The sequence below is a fragment of the Sturnira hondurensis genome, unplaced genomic scaffold, assembly GCF_014824575.4.
Source record: "Sturnira hondurensis isolate 20B ecotype Veracruz unplaced genomic scaffold, ASM1482457v3 Scaffold0021795, whole genome shotgun sequence".
NCBI lineage: Eukaryota > Metazoa > Chordata > Mammalia > Chiroptera > Phyllostomidae > Sturnira > Sturnira hondurensis.
This window is the reverse complement of record NW_028094426.1, coordinates 12,320,782-12,336,581: the sequence shown is the minus strand read 5'-3', so window position 1 is coordinate 12,336,581 and position 15,800 is coordinate 12,320,782.

Below are 15,800 nucleotides of genomic sequence, written 5' to 3'. Positions count from 1 at the left end.
GACAGGGCAGGCAAGCCGAGCGCAGGACAGATTCCTTTTTGGCTAGCAGTGTGTTTGGCTGGAATGCGGTCTGTGGAGGAAAGGCTAAAGGGAATCTGGAGAGGTAAGTAGGGACCAGATCAAGAAGTGTGAGCCTTGTCCCACAGGCAAAAGAGAACTGTTGAAAGACCATAAGTAGGGTATGATCTGACTTGATATCAACCTTTGGAACGATATTTGGAACTCTAGGGAGAATCTCTTCCATTCCTTTCTGTCCCCAGCCCCCCCTTTTTTTTCATCTCAATCCCACTTTAACTGATTTAAATGTTTATGGCGTGGGGAAAGAAGAAGACAACTCCAGACTGCCTCTCCCCTAGCAATTCTCCCAGCAACTCTCAACCGCACCCCAGCCAGCTGACACACTGGAGCTGTTAAGGGTGCTGGTGAAAAGCAGGAAGCAATGTGATGTAACTCCTACCAAAATTACACTCTAGATTGATGTGGTTGCGTGCATTTTGAGTGTGACAGTGGTCCTATTAGTAATACTCATATAATGCTTTATAGCTTACCAAGCTTTTTCACATGCACCCTGTCGTTTGATCATCAAAACACACCAAGGAGGTAGGTATTAACCCATTTCACAGATGTGGAAGCTGGAGTTCACAGAGAATGTGTAAGTGGAAACAATGAATACAGAACTCCACACCTTCAAGTCTTAGCCTCCCTCCTTGGCTTCTTGCTTTTCCTACCTCTCTCTTAAACAATGTTTCGTAGTATGTGTTTTAATTTTCCCACTCGTGTGGGACAGCAAAAGCCAGGAGGCTTGAGTCAGCTTTCTCTTCACTTGTGAAGGGTTAGCACCTATACTTCCTAATGCAGCCGCGGAAGACTTTCCCAAATGCAGTATTCCCCCCTCATCTGTGACTTCAGTTACCTGTGGCCAACTGCGGTCTGAAAACATTAAATGAAAAATTCCAGAAATAAACAAGTCATAAGTTTTGAATGTCATGCATTTCAGAGTCATGTGATGACATTTCACACCATTCTGCTCCTTCCCACCTGGGACGTGCCTCATCCCTTTGTCCAGCAAATAAACACTATGTATACTACCTGCTCGTTAGTCACTTAGTAGTGGTCTTGATTATCAGATCGACTGTCATAGTATCACAGTGTTTGTGTTCAAGCAACCCTTATTTTACTTAACAATCATTTCCCATCATCACAAGGAGAAGGATGAAGACAAAATTGGATATTTTGAGAGAGACAGGCTATATTCACATAACTTTTGTTACAATATATTGTTATAATTGTTCTATTTATTACCAGTTATTGTTGTTAATTCTAACTGTGCCTAATTTATAAATTAAACTTTGCCAGAGGTATGTATGTATAGGAAAAAACAATATATTTAGGGTTTGGTACCAACTGTGACTTCAGGCATTCACTGGGGGTCTTGGAACATATTCTCTGTGGATGAGGAAGGACTACTATATATCCCATTGCTTTAGTAAGAGTCTTACATACTGATGGATGTGTATACTTCTTTTTTTTAAAGATTGTATTTTTTTTTTTTTTTTTAGAAAGAGGGGAAGAGAGGGAGAAAGAGAAGGAGAGAAACATCAGTGTGTGGTTGCCTCTCAAGGGCCCCCTACTGGGACCCTGGCCCACAGCCACCGCATGTGCCCCGCCTGGAGTTCCAACCCGAGACCCTCTGATTCTCAGGCTGGCAGTCCATCCACTGAGCCACACCAGTCAGGGAGTGTGTACTTCTTTTCACGGCACACTTGGCCTTCTGTCTTAGTGGGACCAGACTGAGGGGCAGGGACTTTTGATGCTAAAACTGGGATAGTTTGGGGGTGAAAGCCAGACAGTTGGTCACCCTCTATCTCCCTCTCCAGCTGCCTAACCTGCCACCCCTCTCCACGGACTTCTGAGTCCCTCTGAGTCCCAGCACCGGCGCACCGTTTCAGCTCCCTGTTTTGGATTAAATTATCCCTTTCGTCGGAAGCACACACCGCACCATTCTCTCACAGCTACTTCCAGTACTGTGTTCTGAAGCATGGGTTCTGATTTCTCCAGGAGACTTTCCCCAACTTAAATGTCCCTTCTTCGTACTTCCACATCCCCCTAGAAAAACTTGTGTCACGGCATTTAACTTCACCGTATCCAAGTCATTTGTTTCGTTGGCTGTCTCTTCCAGAATATGTTAAACTGTTTTGTAAACCATCCTAGTCCCGAGCAGAATTCCTGGCATACAGTATCTAGGTAATAAAGTTCTGTGAGCTAGAATTCTGTAAGAATTTTTCTCAACTCCTTCCCACAGAGTCCTGGTCTGAGAGGAGGTGCCCTCAGGACAGCTTGGTGGAAGGCTCAAGAAGTGGGCGGAGGTGAGGTCACAGAAGCCTCCCTGCTAAGAGGTGCAGGATTTCACAGTTTAGCAACTAATGGAACTTTTTCTATGACTTCAAGAAGAGCCCGGGCTGGAAAAAAAGAAGTGTCAGTAACCAGCCCAGCCAGAATAGAAACAAAGATGATACACGAGAGACCTCCTAGTCTGCCTAGGGTTCTAGACACCCTCCTCGGAGCCAGAAGTGCCTCCGAGCCTGAGTCTACCTGAGCCCGCAGGTGTACTGGGCTGGAGTGAGCAATAAAGAACAAAGTAGGAAACATTTTCTAACAGGAAAAACTCAAACAGTTGAACTGCAGAGACACGCACTCAGGTAGGTACTATATAAACAATTCCCTGGCATGGTGTATCTCAAACTTGAACGTGCGTCAGAATCACCTGCAGGGCCTGATTCAGTAGGTGGGTGAGGTGTGGCCCCAAAGCTTGTTTATGTAACAAGTTCCCAACAGGTGCTTCTGGTCTTAGCGACAACACTGTGAGGCCCACCACCCTGACACCCATTCCATACTTTTCTCCCCAACAGATGAGCTTGCCAGTCCTTTACCGAGACAAGCAAGTTCCCCAGTGATCCAAAATTTACCTCTCTCCTTGCTGACAACATCCCTCGTTCTTTCACTGATGTGTTCTCTGCTTAACAGTCTCAGACCTGTGCTACAGGGAAGGGGAGGAGGACAAAAATACCTTTCCTTTTTAAATTTTTTTTAGCCAGGCTATATCATTAACATTTTATTTGTTTTTTTTTAATTGTCTTTTCCCATCACTATTTAGTCCCCTTATACCCCCCAAACACCTTTCCTCAATAGAGCTATTCCTTAACCATCAGTCTATATGTCTCTTTCTGCTTGCAAACTTCTACAATTTTTCATAGTGACGACCTTCATTTCCTCACCTTCATTTGTGCCGTCCTGTAACCTGTAACCTCGTCTATCACTTTCTGTCTGTAGAGATTATTGGTAACTGTGTGATCACCAGATCCAGTCGTTGTTTGTCACACTGTGTGACACAGATTCAATATGGTTGACCACCTATTCTCAATATTTATAAGAAAAAGCTCTGTGTTTAGAATATTTCCATGTCCCCATCCCTTCACTAACTCATTTTGCTTCTCCTTACTAAGGCCACTGTTCCTTTATAATAATCTTGAATAGTACTTACCCAGCAGAGATTAATACGTTTTGCTAATAGAACCCCATTTTGGTCCAGGCATCCAGGTTCGGTAAGCCTCTTCTTATTTCCAGGTGAATCGTGATTGATCTAATCAAACATATTACAACAGTCCCTGCTTCTGTCCTGGGGGCAGGGGACACACATTCTGAGACCCCCAGTGGATGCCCAAAACCACAGGTAGTACCAAACCCAACTTAAACTGCCTTTTCCCCATACATACATACCTATGATAAAGGTTAATTTATAAAATAGGCACAGTAAGCGATGAACAAAAACTAGTAGTAATCAAATAGGACAATTATAATAATATGCTGTGACAAAAGTTATGTGAACACCGTCTTTCTCATATGCTAAGTGTCTCATTGTACTTTACTCACTCTTCTTGTGATGATGTCAGATGATAAATTGCCTTATGAACATAAGAAGTTTCACTTAAAGGAAGCACTTCTCGAATTGACTTTGGCATAGCTTAATCGCCAGCTTTACTACTCTTGAGCCATGGGGCCATCATTAGGTGAAATAACGATGATTTGAACATCAGCACTATGATTCTGCGACAAGCAGACTGAGAACCAAGAAGGCTGCTAAGCAACTTAATGGATGGGGAGGGTACACAGCATAGATACTTTTGGACAAAGAGGTGATTTGCACCCAAGGCAGAGTGGAGGGATAGGGTGAGATTTCATCATGTCACTCAAGAATGGCACCCACTTTAAAACCTATGAATTGTTTATTTTTAGAATTTTCCATTTAATATTTTCAGACCAAGGTTAATCACGTAACTGAAACTGCTGATGAGGCGTGATGTTGTAATCCTTTTGTTTAAAGACACATCTATGGTTCTGTCTGGCCAAAGAGACAAAGGAGAGGTTTGCTCGGGGTGGGGGGGGGAGGGTTCTGGGAATTATTTTTTTCCTTTAGAAAAAAAGGAAGCACAAGGGGAATCCTTCTCCTGCTTCGTATCCAGTTTATATGAGAATGTGATGCGTGGAGCTGTGGCAATGATTTTGTTGCAATAAAGGGCTACATCTGAGACCAGAAGCCAATCCACTGAAGATGTCAAAGCATCGGGAAAAAAAAAGTTGGAAAACACCTAGTTAATCAACAACTTTGTTTTGCAGCAGAATGAGCCAACTTCAGAATTCTCTGTCTTCACACTTGTTGTTCTGTGAAATAATAACCCCCAGTGTAGTCCAAGCTAGTGTTTCTAAAACTTTAATGGGCATATGAGTCACCTGCGGGTCTCGTTCAAGTGTATGTTCTGGGATGGAGCCTCAATTCTCCATTTCTATCACACTCCCAAGCAGTGTCTGTGTTGTTGACCCAAGGACTGCACTTTGGGCACCAAGGATCTCCACTGGTTTAGCCAGGCACTCTGTTCCTTGCAGTCTAATGCATCCTGACTAAAAACACACCTCTAGCACTTGCACATCACTGTGAGTGTCTGCTTACAAATGCAGTTGAAGTGCTTCTCACAAGTTCATTTTTTAAAAAAGCTTCAAGCTCAATGTTCGGGAGAAAACTACTTCGAGGGCCCCCATACCCAGGATCCTTTGCACCCCTCGTATGTATCAGACAGACATAGGCGATTGTTGCTGCAGTTGCACTGGGGCGGCCGGGAAGGAGCTTAGGGGATTCATTTCTTTCCTTTTTGTTTAGGTTGACTCCTAAAAAACATTTCTCTGCTTGTTTTCATATAGAAACCTAATTCCTCCCTGATTTTCCCCACAGTGGAGTTAAAAATAGCATGGATCTATTTATTTAGTGCCAATTTCCCTTAGGATGTCTGCAGATGTTAACAGATACTTCAAAGTTAATAAAGAAACCTCAGATTTTCACACGGGAGTGGGCGGAGAGTGGAGGGCCCTGGCTCCCTGTTAACTAACTCAGTTGGGTATCATCATTGTTGTTTTCACTGCTAAGAAAAGTTTCCCTAATGAGAACATATTTTTATTTTGATGCAGATTTATATCCACAGGAAACTCATAGGCATTAAGTCATTCACTACCAAAACGTATACTTCTCAGACTTCAGACACACAGGCCATTTAGCAGGGTACATCGGACATAGGAATGAACTGCACTGGCATGAAAAAGAAAAATTACACCTATTTGCAGCTGCAGAGAGAATGTCAAGTCATCAGAGCACATGTTATTACCATTCTTGACTATAGATATTAAAGCAGGAAATTCAGTTATTGATTCGTTAAAATACTGAGAGCCTCTAGCACACAGCACTTGTATAATAGGGGTAAATGGTGAAAAATAGAGCTCAAAATCGGTTACGTTTAAGAGAAGTGTAGCGTCATTGAAGACATTATAGACGGGTACACAGGAAAACTAGTTAATAGTAGAAAATACACAAAAGAGTTTTGAGAAGCAGAGTGCCAACGGAGTGGTGGAGAGAGTAAGGGCTAGGAGTTGGTAGGCAGCAGGCCCCTCAGCAGTCTGATTTCCTGGAGCAAGGAAAGTTCCCTCACAGGAAATTTGGGGAAGGAGAGAAGTGGCAGGGCTCAGATGATCACAATATGTAAAGGGGGGAACTGGAGGGAGAATGACATTCTATTCAAGGAAGACCCAAGAGCAAAAGCATGTCCGGGAACCAGGGAATTGGCCGATCTGACTGGAGCAGAGATTGCCAATGCTGAAGAAAGTACAGAAGTTTTATTTGAGTAGCATTGCACAATATCTAAGATTTCACCAAGTCCTCGGGGAGAAATCAAATTCAGAAGGCTTGATGGACGAGCATCGAGCGAAGCTGAAAGTGTACATGTCAGAGGCACTGGTCAGCATCTTCCAAGAAACAGAATGTGCTCTCACCCTTTAATGACAGGACTATTTACAGACACGCGGGTAGGGTTCATGGAAACTTAGAAAAGCAACAAGGGTAGCAATCGCCGGGGAGCTTGGGGAACTTTATTACTATCCTGAAAAGGATAAGAAAGGAGCGGTCACTGGACCCACAGAACCCACGGAGCAGTAGCCTCAGTGACAGAGACGAATGCGGCCAACGCTGGAGACCCAGCAGGATGAGAGCTGAGAGCATAGAGGCCCTGATCTCACTCCCCTCCACTCCCCACCCCTTCCCTCTCACTGGCTTCATCCAGCAGAAGCCAGAGGAAAGGAAATTCACTGATGCAGTCCGAAGGCATAAAGGTTAGCTTCCTCCCCGGAGCAGAGTGGAGAGTGGATCTGAGGGGCCAGTGGAAAACATCTCACAGATCACATGACTCACACGCCTACTTCTGGGTTTACGCCCTGGAGCATTTTTCTCACATGTGTGCAAAAGCACAAGCATAGACACAGTCTCCTAGGGTACATTAGGGGGAAGCCTGAATTCTCATCAATAAAGGGGTAAATAAATGGAAGTATATTAATGTTTTAGAAGACAGAATAGCCATTAAACTATATTGAACCGGATATATATTGATATAAACATGGGTGTGTTGCAGAGGGGTACATGCAGGGCAGTAGATCACCGTATAAAAACACTTAAAACAGGCAAAGCGATCGTTGCTTACTCATATCGGAATGTGGCACAGGTGCAGAAAGATGAGCAGAACGTGCGAAGTCAGAGAGATGAAAACTATGACTGTAGTTCCTCCGGTAAAGGAGGAAAATGGAATGACATTGGGAAAATGGAAGAAGGAGCCTTCAACTGCGTTCTCTATTTTCGAAAGATCTGAGGCAAATACGACAAGGCTAGTGTAGTGGTAACTGCTTGGAAGGCGGAGGAGGGAGACAGAGAGTGATGGTGGATAATATTTAAAATGTAGATGGAGTGTTTGCAAAAGGTCCTTTTGGGGAGGCGGCATGACAGCAGGGACCCAACCGGAGGGAGGGTAGAGCGTTCGGGTACCTGGGACACTAGTTCTCCAGGCCCAGGGAACCTCGAGTGCAGACACTGAGGGCAGCAGGTTTGGCCTGTTCGAGTTCCAGGCCAGTGTGAGCGGAGGACAGACGGTAAAGCAGAGGGGAGGGGGGTGGAAAGCGCCCCGAGGGTTAGGCAGTGACTGGGTCTGGTAGGGTGCCGTAGGCCATCGGAACGACAGCGGTGAGGCGGCCGTGGAACGGGAAGAGGAAGAAAAGGAGGTACCTGGGAAAGGGTAGCTTTCATACGGACTTCATGCATGATTAGTTGGGACTGCAAAGGCGAAGGAGGGAGAGAGAATGTCAAATATTCAACTCGTGATGTTTGGAAGACCGCGGTGGTGATTTCCACTGATGGAAATAGGGCATTGTGGAAACTGAAAAAGTGAAAATGCACTTTGGGGGAAAATTCTAATAAGGTTAAGGGAAAATATCAGGGCGCTGTCAGCTATTTTTAGGTTTATTTGAATTTTACTAGCTTCTTTCCCAGAAGTTTCCAGAAAGTGCCTTTTAAAATTTATTTTTCCTATCTCACAGACCTATATTAAATCATGGTCCTGGATCAAACACTGAATCAATCTAGGTGCGGCAGAAATGCTAATTATTCCTCAGCTTCCACACTGTCCTCTGCCTTGCAGGTCCAGAACCACCGCTTTCCCCGAGTTTTAGCTGAGAACACCGCCACTCGCCAGTTTCTCTTTCGGGTAGTGAGGACCATGTGACTGAGTGCAGGTCAATGGGACAGGAGGGAAAAGTGGTATGTGTGATAAGCTGCCTCAAGGCCGAGGAGCTAGCGGCAAACTCTCTCTGCGATTCCTGCAGACTGGAATTAAGACGGGCGCGGAGCCAGTCTCATCCACGTGAGGAAGGTGCCTCAAGAGACGGCCGAACAATAAAAGGAACGCAATCTGTGTTCCTTAATGGAGGGTAGAACAGAATTACCCAGCTGGCCCTGGCTCTCTGAGCACTGACTTTGATGAGAATCGGAGGTGAATTTCCATCTTACTTAAAGCACTATTTGGGGGTTTCTTTGTTATCGTAGCCTGGCCTCTACCGGAATTAATGCACTAGGGGAATGGGATGAGCTGATTGGTTTAATCCAATGGTGGGGGAGGGGCACCTCCAGCAGAGGGGGGTGGGGTCAGCTTCCCCAGAAGTACGTGGGTTTTAGAGAGGAAAGTGAACATCTGAATAAAAATCAAGGTGCTTTTCCTCAAAGAAAAGAAGACGACGCATGGACATTGAGCAACCAAGGGCAGAAACTATCCTCTAAGCCCTAGAACAGGGTCTCATGGCATCGGCACTGCAGTCGTCCCTTGGTGTCCACGGGGTATTGGTAACAGGACCTCCCAGAAGGATTCGAATCCAGATGGATTTGAAAATGTGCAGATACTCAGGTCCACAAATAAAGTGACACAGTGTTCTCATACAGCCTACACAAACCCTCCTGTGTAATTTATATCGTCTCTATATTACTCATGATACCTAATACGATGCAAATGCTGCGTAGATAGCTGTTATATTTTGGGGGGAGTGATGACAAGAAAAAAAAGCATGTGCATGTTCAGAACAGACACGATCGTCATAGGCCTAGCTACACAGTACATGTCAGCAAGAACGTAATTTTGGGAGGAGCAGTGTAGAACCTTCGGATGTGGAGGGCTGACCTTATTTTCATTTGGGACTGGATAATTCTTTCTTGAGGTTGAGGGAGGGTGTCTTGTAAATTTTAGGATGTCAACAGCATCCTTGATTTCTACACACTGTATCGCTCCCACCCTCATGAGGTAAAAAAAGTGCCTTCAGACATTGCTGGACAATGATTTTACCCTTTGGGGGCAAAATCTCCCCTGATGGAGAACCACTGCTCTAGAAAGACCCTTGAGGCTACGTTTTCTGCCTCTCTCTTCTAGTCTTTTTCTCATCTGGCTGGTAGATTTTCCCCAGAAACAAAAACATGGCATGCTTGGAAATAATGACTTCATTCTGTGTGCTCATCGGGTAAAATCTAAACTCTCAAGCAAGGTTTACAAAAAGTCCTTCACCAAGATCTACCTTGCTAATCTTGTGCACAAGCCCATTCCCACAAACCTGTTGCCCTAGTGACGCTGCATTTCTCACTCTTCTCAAAATCGCCATCTTTTTCACTCATGTGCTTTTGTACGTACTATTCTTTCTCCTGGAGCATCCTCTCCCACTCTTCTTTTAGGGAAAAGCGCATCTACTCTTTTCTTTTAAAGATTTTGTTTATCTTTAGAGGGGGGAGGGAAGGAGAGGGGGAGAGAAATATCTATGTATGGTTGCCTCTAGTATGTCCCCTGCTGGGAACTAGGCTGCAACCCAGGCATGTGCCCTGACTGGGAATCGAACCGAGATCCTCTGGTTCGCAGGCCTGCACTCAATCCACTGAGCTACACTGGCTAGGGCATGCCCATCTACTCTTGTAATGCAAACCTACCCAATGCCAACCTGACTTCCCCCATTAAAAAAAAAGCTTGAATTTCTTAAAAAACCTTTGTTTCTCCACACTGCTTTGTTCATACTTCAAGGGTCATCTGTGGCATGGTTTGTTGTAATTCATGCACGGTTTGTGCATGAATTGTCTTTGAATCCCCTGTTCCTAACACAACGCCTGACAAACACAGAACTTGCTCCATCATTGCTTGTTAAATAGATGAGCAAAATGAGGAAAACTGTCACAGTAGTACCTTCAGCTTTCACCAATAAAAATTGTAGCTTGGCGAGAGATCATTGGCTATTATTTACACAAACTGGGCTTACAGCAGGTGTCTTTGTCGCTGACCTGGAAAGCAGGTGGAAGGCTAACTCCAGGACAGGGAATTAAATACTATGAGCACTGTGCTTGGTAGTCCATGCACCAGTGAGCATGAAGTGGTTAAGCAGTCATTTCCAGCTGCTGCTGCTGCCAGAGAAATAGTGACTGATGTTCCACAGAAAGTATCATGTTATAGTTTGTTACACTCAGACCTCTGTGAAGGTTACCCATGCTTTGCATCCTGGTAGGTGGACTTGGTTCTTGAACACAAACCCATTTCTTTGTTATCTGTAAAGTCTTGCTTTAAGTAATTTTAAAAATATGACTTCGAGATATAGGTATACCTAATACTTGGACCCTATGTGTCCTATATGAGTGTCAGAATCAAAATTCTAGCATCCAAACAGCACAAAAATTAGAAGAGTATGTCCTTACACAGGATTACAAGGCTCATTTTCATCTAGGACCATGTGCCTCTTTCCACTTAGGGAGGTCCTATAAGAATATAGGACTACCTCCTGGAAATAGCCTCCAAACTGCCTTAGCTGCTTCTCCTCACTAGTTCCCATCCCACAAGACTGGCAGAATCACTTTTCTGTGAACACAACTGCCTCCTGCTTGGAAACCGTAGAGTCTGTTCAGGACAACACAAGCCCTGCAGTTGGGCCTGAGAANTTTTAAAAATATGACTTCGAGATATAGGTATACCTAATACTTGGACCCTATGTGTCCTATATGAGTGTCAGAATCAAAATTCTAGCATCCAAACAGCACAAAAATTAGAAGAGTATGTCCTTACACAGGATTACAAGGCTCATTTTCATCTAGGACCATGTGCCTCTTTCCACTTAGGGAGGTCCTATAAGAATATAGGACTACCCCCTGGAAATAGCCTCCAAACTGCCTTAGCTGCTTCTCCTCACTAGTTCCCATCCCACAAGACTGGCAGAATCACTTTTCTGTGAATACAACTGCCTCCTGCTTGGAAACCGTCGAGTCTGTTCAGGACAACACAAGCCCTGCAGTTGGGCCTGAGAATGATAAAAATGGCACAAAGGGTTCACCAACTCGGGTGGATATTTTCGATCTAAAAATCTTAATTCTGTATTAACTTTGGAGCACAAATACCCACTTTGTAACATGGATCAACCAGATGGCAGCTCAAGGACTAGAAAGCCGGAGAAAGCGCAGGGGGAAAGAGAGTCCTGAGTCGGTGAGAGGTAGGCACTCTCAGGCTTGCCCTGCCCCATCAGATCGAAGCCCTGTCTGCAGGCTAGGACCACCTGGGGAACTTCAGAAAGTATAAAGCTGTGCACCTGAAATTTGTATAATGTAATTAACTGACATTACACCAATACATTCAATTTTTGAAAAAGAAAATGATGGATAAATATATTTTTTAAATACTGATGCCCAGCTCCAACTAAACCAGAATCTCAAGGAATGGTCAGTCCAACCACTGCTTAAATATATCTGGATTGTGACAAGTCTTCTGATTCAGAAACAGTGCCCACCCCATGTGAGGGAAACACTCACTGTGAGAGTTCCACTGAGCATATTGTTCACCCCCTCTTTGCCCCTGCCAAATCCCATGCCCACCAAAAAATAGGATACCACTATAAGAAAAGGCAGGAGGGATGCCTGGCATGGGAAAAAGTGAAAAAAAATGGCTATACTTGGTATAATTTTGCTCAGGGCTTAAATTTCATACTCTGAGCCTAAACAGCCATTACTAACTGCCTAAGACTCATTTTAGTTCAAGACCTGGGTGGAGTTGAGCTTGAACCTGTAAGTAAACAAGGCTGGGATGCAGGATCCAATACAGACGGCAGCAGAAGGTATGGGCATATTTTTCTTAGCTTTGAGTACAGGGCATAGAAGTTGGGAGGAAAATTTCCACTTTTTTTCTTGTTAAGGTAATACCTCATAATGTCAGAAATTTGAATGTAAACATTTAAAATGCCCCTGTAACTTTCAGATGTGTTATGTACCATGTAGCCAATGGGTTAGAAATGATTCATAATCTATATGTGTAATTGTTTCTTGATCATAGAGTGTATGATCTTTATCAATATTGTGAGTTAAAAGCTTAGGAGAAGAGGGTGACCTCAGCCTTGGCTTCTTCCTCCAACAGAGACAAACCGGTAAAAGCGATAAAGCCTCATTTTTACAGGCCGAGTACACAGCTGGGTTGCAAAGAAGCCGTTGCTGCTCCAGGTGAGAAAGACTTGCTCCCAGATCAAACAACCAGCGTGTCACTATGAGTGGCCCTTGCCCCAGGCCCCTGCAGGTCTGGAGGGAACGTGTGTGTCCAGGTCTTTACTGAAGAATTTCTAAACTTGGTCCATCAGGCCAAACAGCCCTGAGGAACATTGATTCTGACCTACATACACCAAATTTCCTGTTTCATGAGAGTAGAAAAAGCAATAACAATAATACTAAATGGTGACTTTGATTTATTTCTGCTATGTAGCCTCTGTGCTGAATATTTCACCTGCCACGTTTTATTTAAGTCCCACCATAACCCTGTGAGGTAAAAGCTAGCACCAGGCCACTTGGCTGAACTGAGTATGTCTGAACTAGGTCTTGCAGGTGTGTCGCTGAAACCAGGTTTTCCCACTTTGTGTGTGTGTGTGTGTGTGTGTGTGTGTATCACATCCTGGACCCCTTGAAATGACAAACTGCAATATGCTGTGGCTCCTTACTGCCAAAGATCATCCACAATTTCAGAGCTGAGGGTTGGCCTGAGGCCCTCCTCCTGAATCTGCATTGCCAAGGGCCCCTTGGGCCTGGTCCATCACCTGCCGATTGCCTCCCTGCTCCAGCTGGAGCTGACCCTCAGAATCTACGGTGATTTGGTTTATAAAAGTGAAAGTCCGTCTGCCTTTTCCCCTTAGGCCTACCTTTGGGTCTTGGTGTATTCACCAAGGCTTATGCCCTTAGCCGCGCACCAGTGTCCAGGCCAGCATCCTCTGCCTATTCCCACAGGTATGCCTGATTTCTAGCCTAACCTTGTTGTAGTCTGGGCTCTGTGTTTATGAGGGAGAGGACTTTTCAGACTACATATTCATGATTGGATATTTAAGCAGTGGTTACACACATTTTCACACTTACATGTGCTGTAGCAAATGCTCCTTCTCAAAAGAAATGTAAATTGTGGATCCTTGTCCTTTTGGGGGGAGCAGGAAGCTTCTGTGTAAACACTATAATGCAGTGTTATGTGTTTTAAAAAATAACTTATTTTTGTAATTATAAAAATATTTGAGGGGTTTTTATAGGTAACAGGTGAAATACAAATATATATAAAAAACAATAACCCCAAATTCCAACAACACAAATAAGGATAATGGCAGTGAACCGTTTGGTGTATTTGGTAAATTTTCTTTAAGCCATTACACACACACAAACATGCATATATGTACAAAATTTGGATTATACCTAATATGTTCTCATATTTTATTTAATATTATCCCACTATATTATTCCCTGTATCACTACAATTCTTCTTGTTCTAGCTTTATTGAGGTGTAACCCAAAAATAAAATCTTAATATATTTACAACGTATGGCATGATGATTTGCTATACACATATGCACATTGTGAAGTGATTACCACAATCAAGCTCATTAACACACCATCACCCCATCGTTACTTTTGTGTGGGAATGCTAGCACATTCCACGTATACAGTGGTATCAACTATAACCATTCTGCTGGGCATTAGACCCTCAGAACCCCCCCATCGCACCCTGGAAGTTCACACCCTCCGTCCACTGTCTCCCCACTTCCTTCCCACCCCCACCCCCAGCCCCTGGCAGCCAACACTGTACTCTCTGCCTATGAGTCTGACCTTTTTTCCCCAGTTTCCACATGTAACTGATACCATACAGTATTTGTCTTTATCTGGCTTATTTTACTTAGCATAATGCCCTCCAGCTCCATCCCTGTGCTTCAAAATGGCAGGATTTCCTTCTGGCTATACAATAGTTTGTGTGTGTGTGTGTGAGAGAGAGAGAGCGAGAGAGAGGGAGAGAGAAAGAGCGCTTTTTCTTCTCTTTCTTTATCCGTCCATCTATGGACACACGCTTAGGTTTGTTTATATCAGTATAGCTATGAATACTTACTTTATTAGAAATTAATATGAGAAATTTAAAGATATTTCTTAATTCATCTTATTTTTAAATAAATGGGTGGATTAGGAAGTGGGAGAACCGGAGTGTACACCTTCCCTGCAGGGGCCTATGGAAATTGTCCTTTCTACTGGTCCCTTTCACTGAGCTGGAAGATGGAGGAGCCGAGGTGTGGAAACAAGGTGACCCTAATGGCGGCACAGGCAGGAAAGTAGGGGCATCCGAGGGAGAGTCAGGTCAGCCAGTCTCCCCACAGGACGCTCAGAACCTTTTCAGAACTCCAGTTCACGAGGTGAGAGTTCAAGGCTTATGCCAGTGTCTCCCTTATCGTACTTCCAAAACCCTTCTGAAATACCTGCTTTCCAGGGTCCTTTGACAAACACTGAGCTACTTATCCTCAGACACAAGGGTCGAGTTAAGCTAGACAGACAGGAATTCTCAGCCTATTCCCGAGGAAACTGAAAGGGGGGTGGAGGTGGGGAGAGGGCTGGGGTGTGTGCCGACGGCTGGTCCAGTGGTCAGCCCACTGATTGTGGAAAGTAGAAGTTATTGGTTCAGTAGTCTATCTTCTAAATTTGCTGCTTCTAAAGTGATTCAAAGCTCTAAAAAGCGCAGCTTACTCCCTAGGCTTACTTTAGGCAGGATCCCCAACCCCCCCAACTTTTATTTTTCAGTGAGAGTCTGAATACCCAGACAGGCAACAGCCAACTCGTACATGAAAACAGAACTCTGGCCCACAGCCTCTGCCGCAATCAGCTGAAGGAGTCTAACCACTTTGCTTCCCACTCAGGATCTCAGTCCCCTTTCTGTCCAGGACTGCCTGACCTGAGAAAGCCACATATGCTCCCCAAACCAACCACATAAGATGCCAGCTTCTAGGTAGCCTGGTGCCAGCAACCTCCAATCAGGGCGTACCTGAAGCCTCCCTCCCCCAAACTGTTTTTTCACTGTAAAGCTTCTGCACTCCACTTGGCTTGAGTCTCTGCCAAGTGCAAGTGATGGTGGCTGACTCCCTTACTAAAGCAGGCTCTGAATAAACGGCCTCTGTGCTCCCTTGGCTTGTCTCCGTTTATTTCCACACCACTGAGTGAATAATGAAGGATGTGATAGAGCCAAGTTATGAAAAAGGCATCGGTTACTGAACATTTGTAAAGTGCTTTACAGTCATTTTAGTATGCCTTGTAAACACCTTGTGAAATACCGGCATCCCCATTTTAGAGCTGAGAAAATTGAGTGGGAGATGAAGCGATTTGCCCAGAGCTGGGATCAGGACACAAGGCCCCCTGTGTTCCAGGTCTGCTCTTTACCGCTGAGCGCGGCTGCTCTTTGGAACGGTTACCATTTTCAAGCATTTTACTCTGGGTTAAATGAATATTAAGAAGTCGATCCCATTTCAGTCTGGCAGGCACTGAAGTATTGTTTTTAGTTTGTTTTTCTAAGTTTTAGGAGACGACATATGGGCTCCATTAGCTT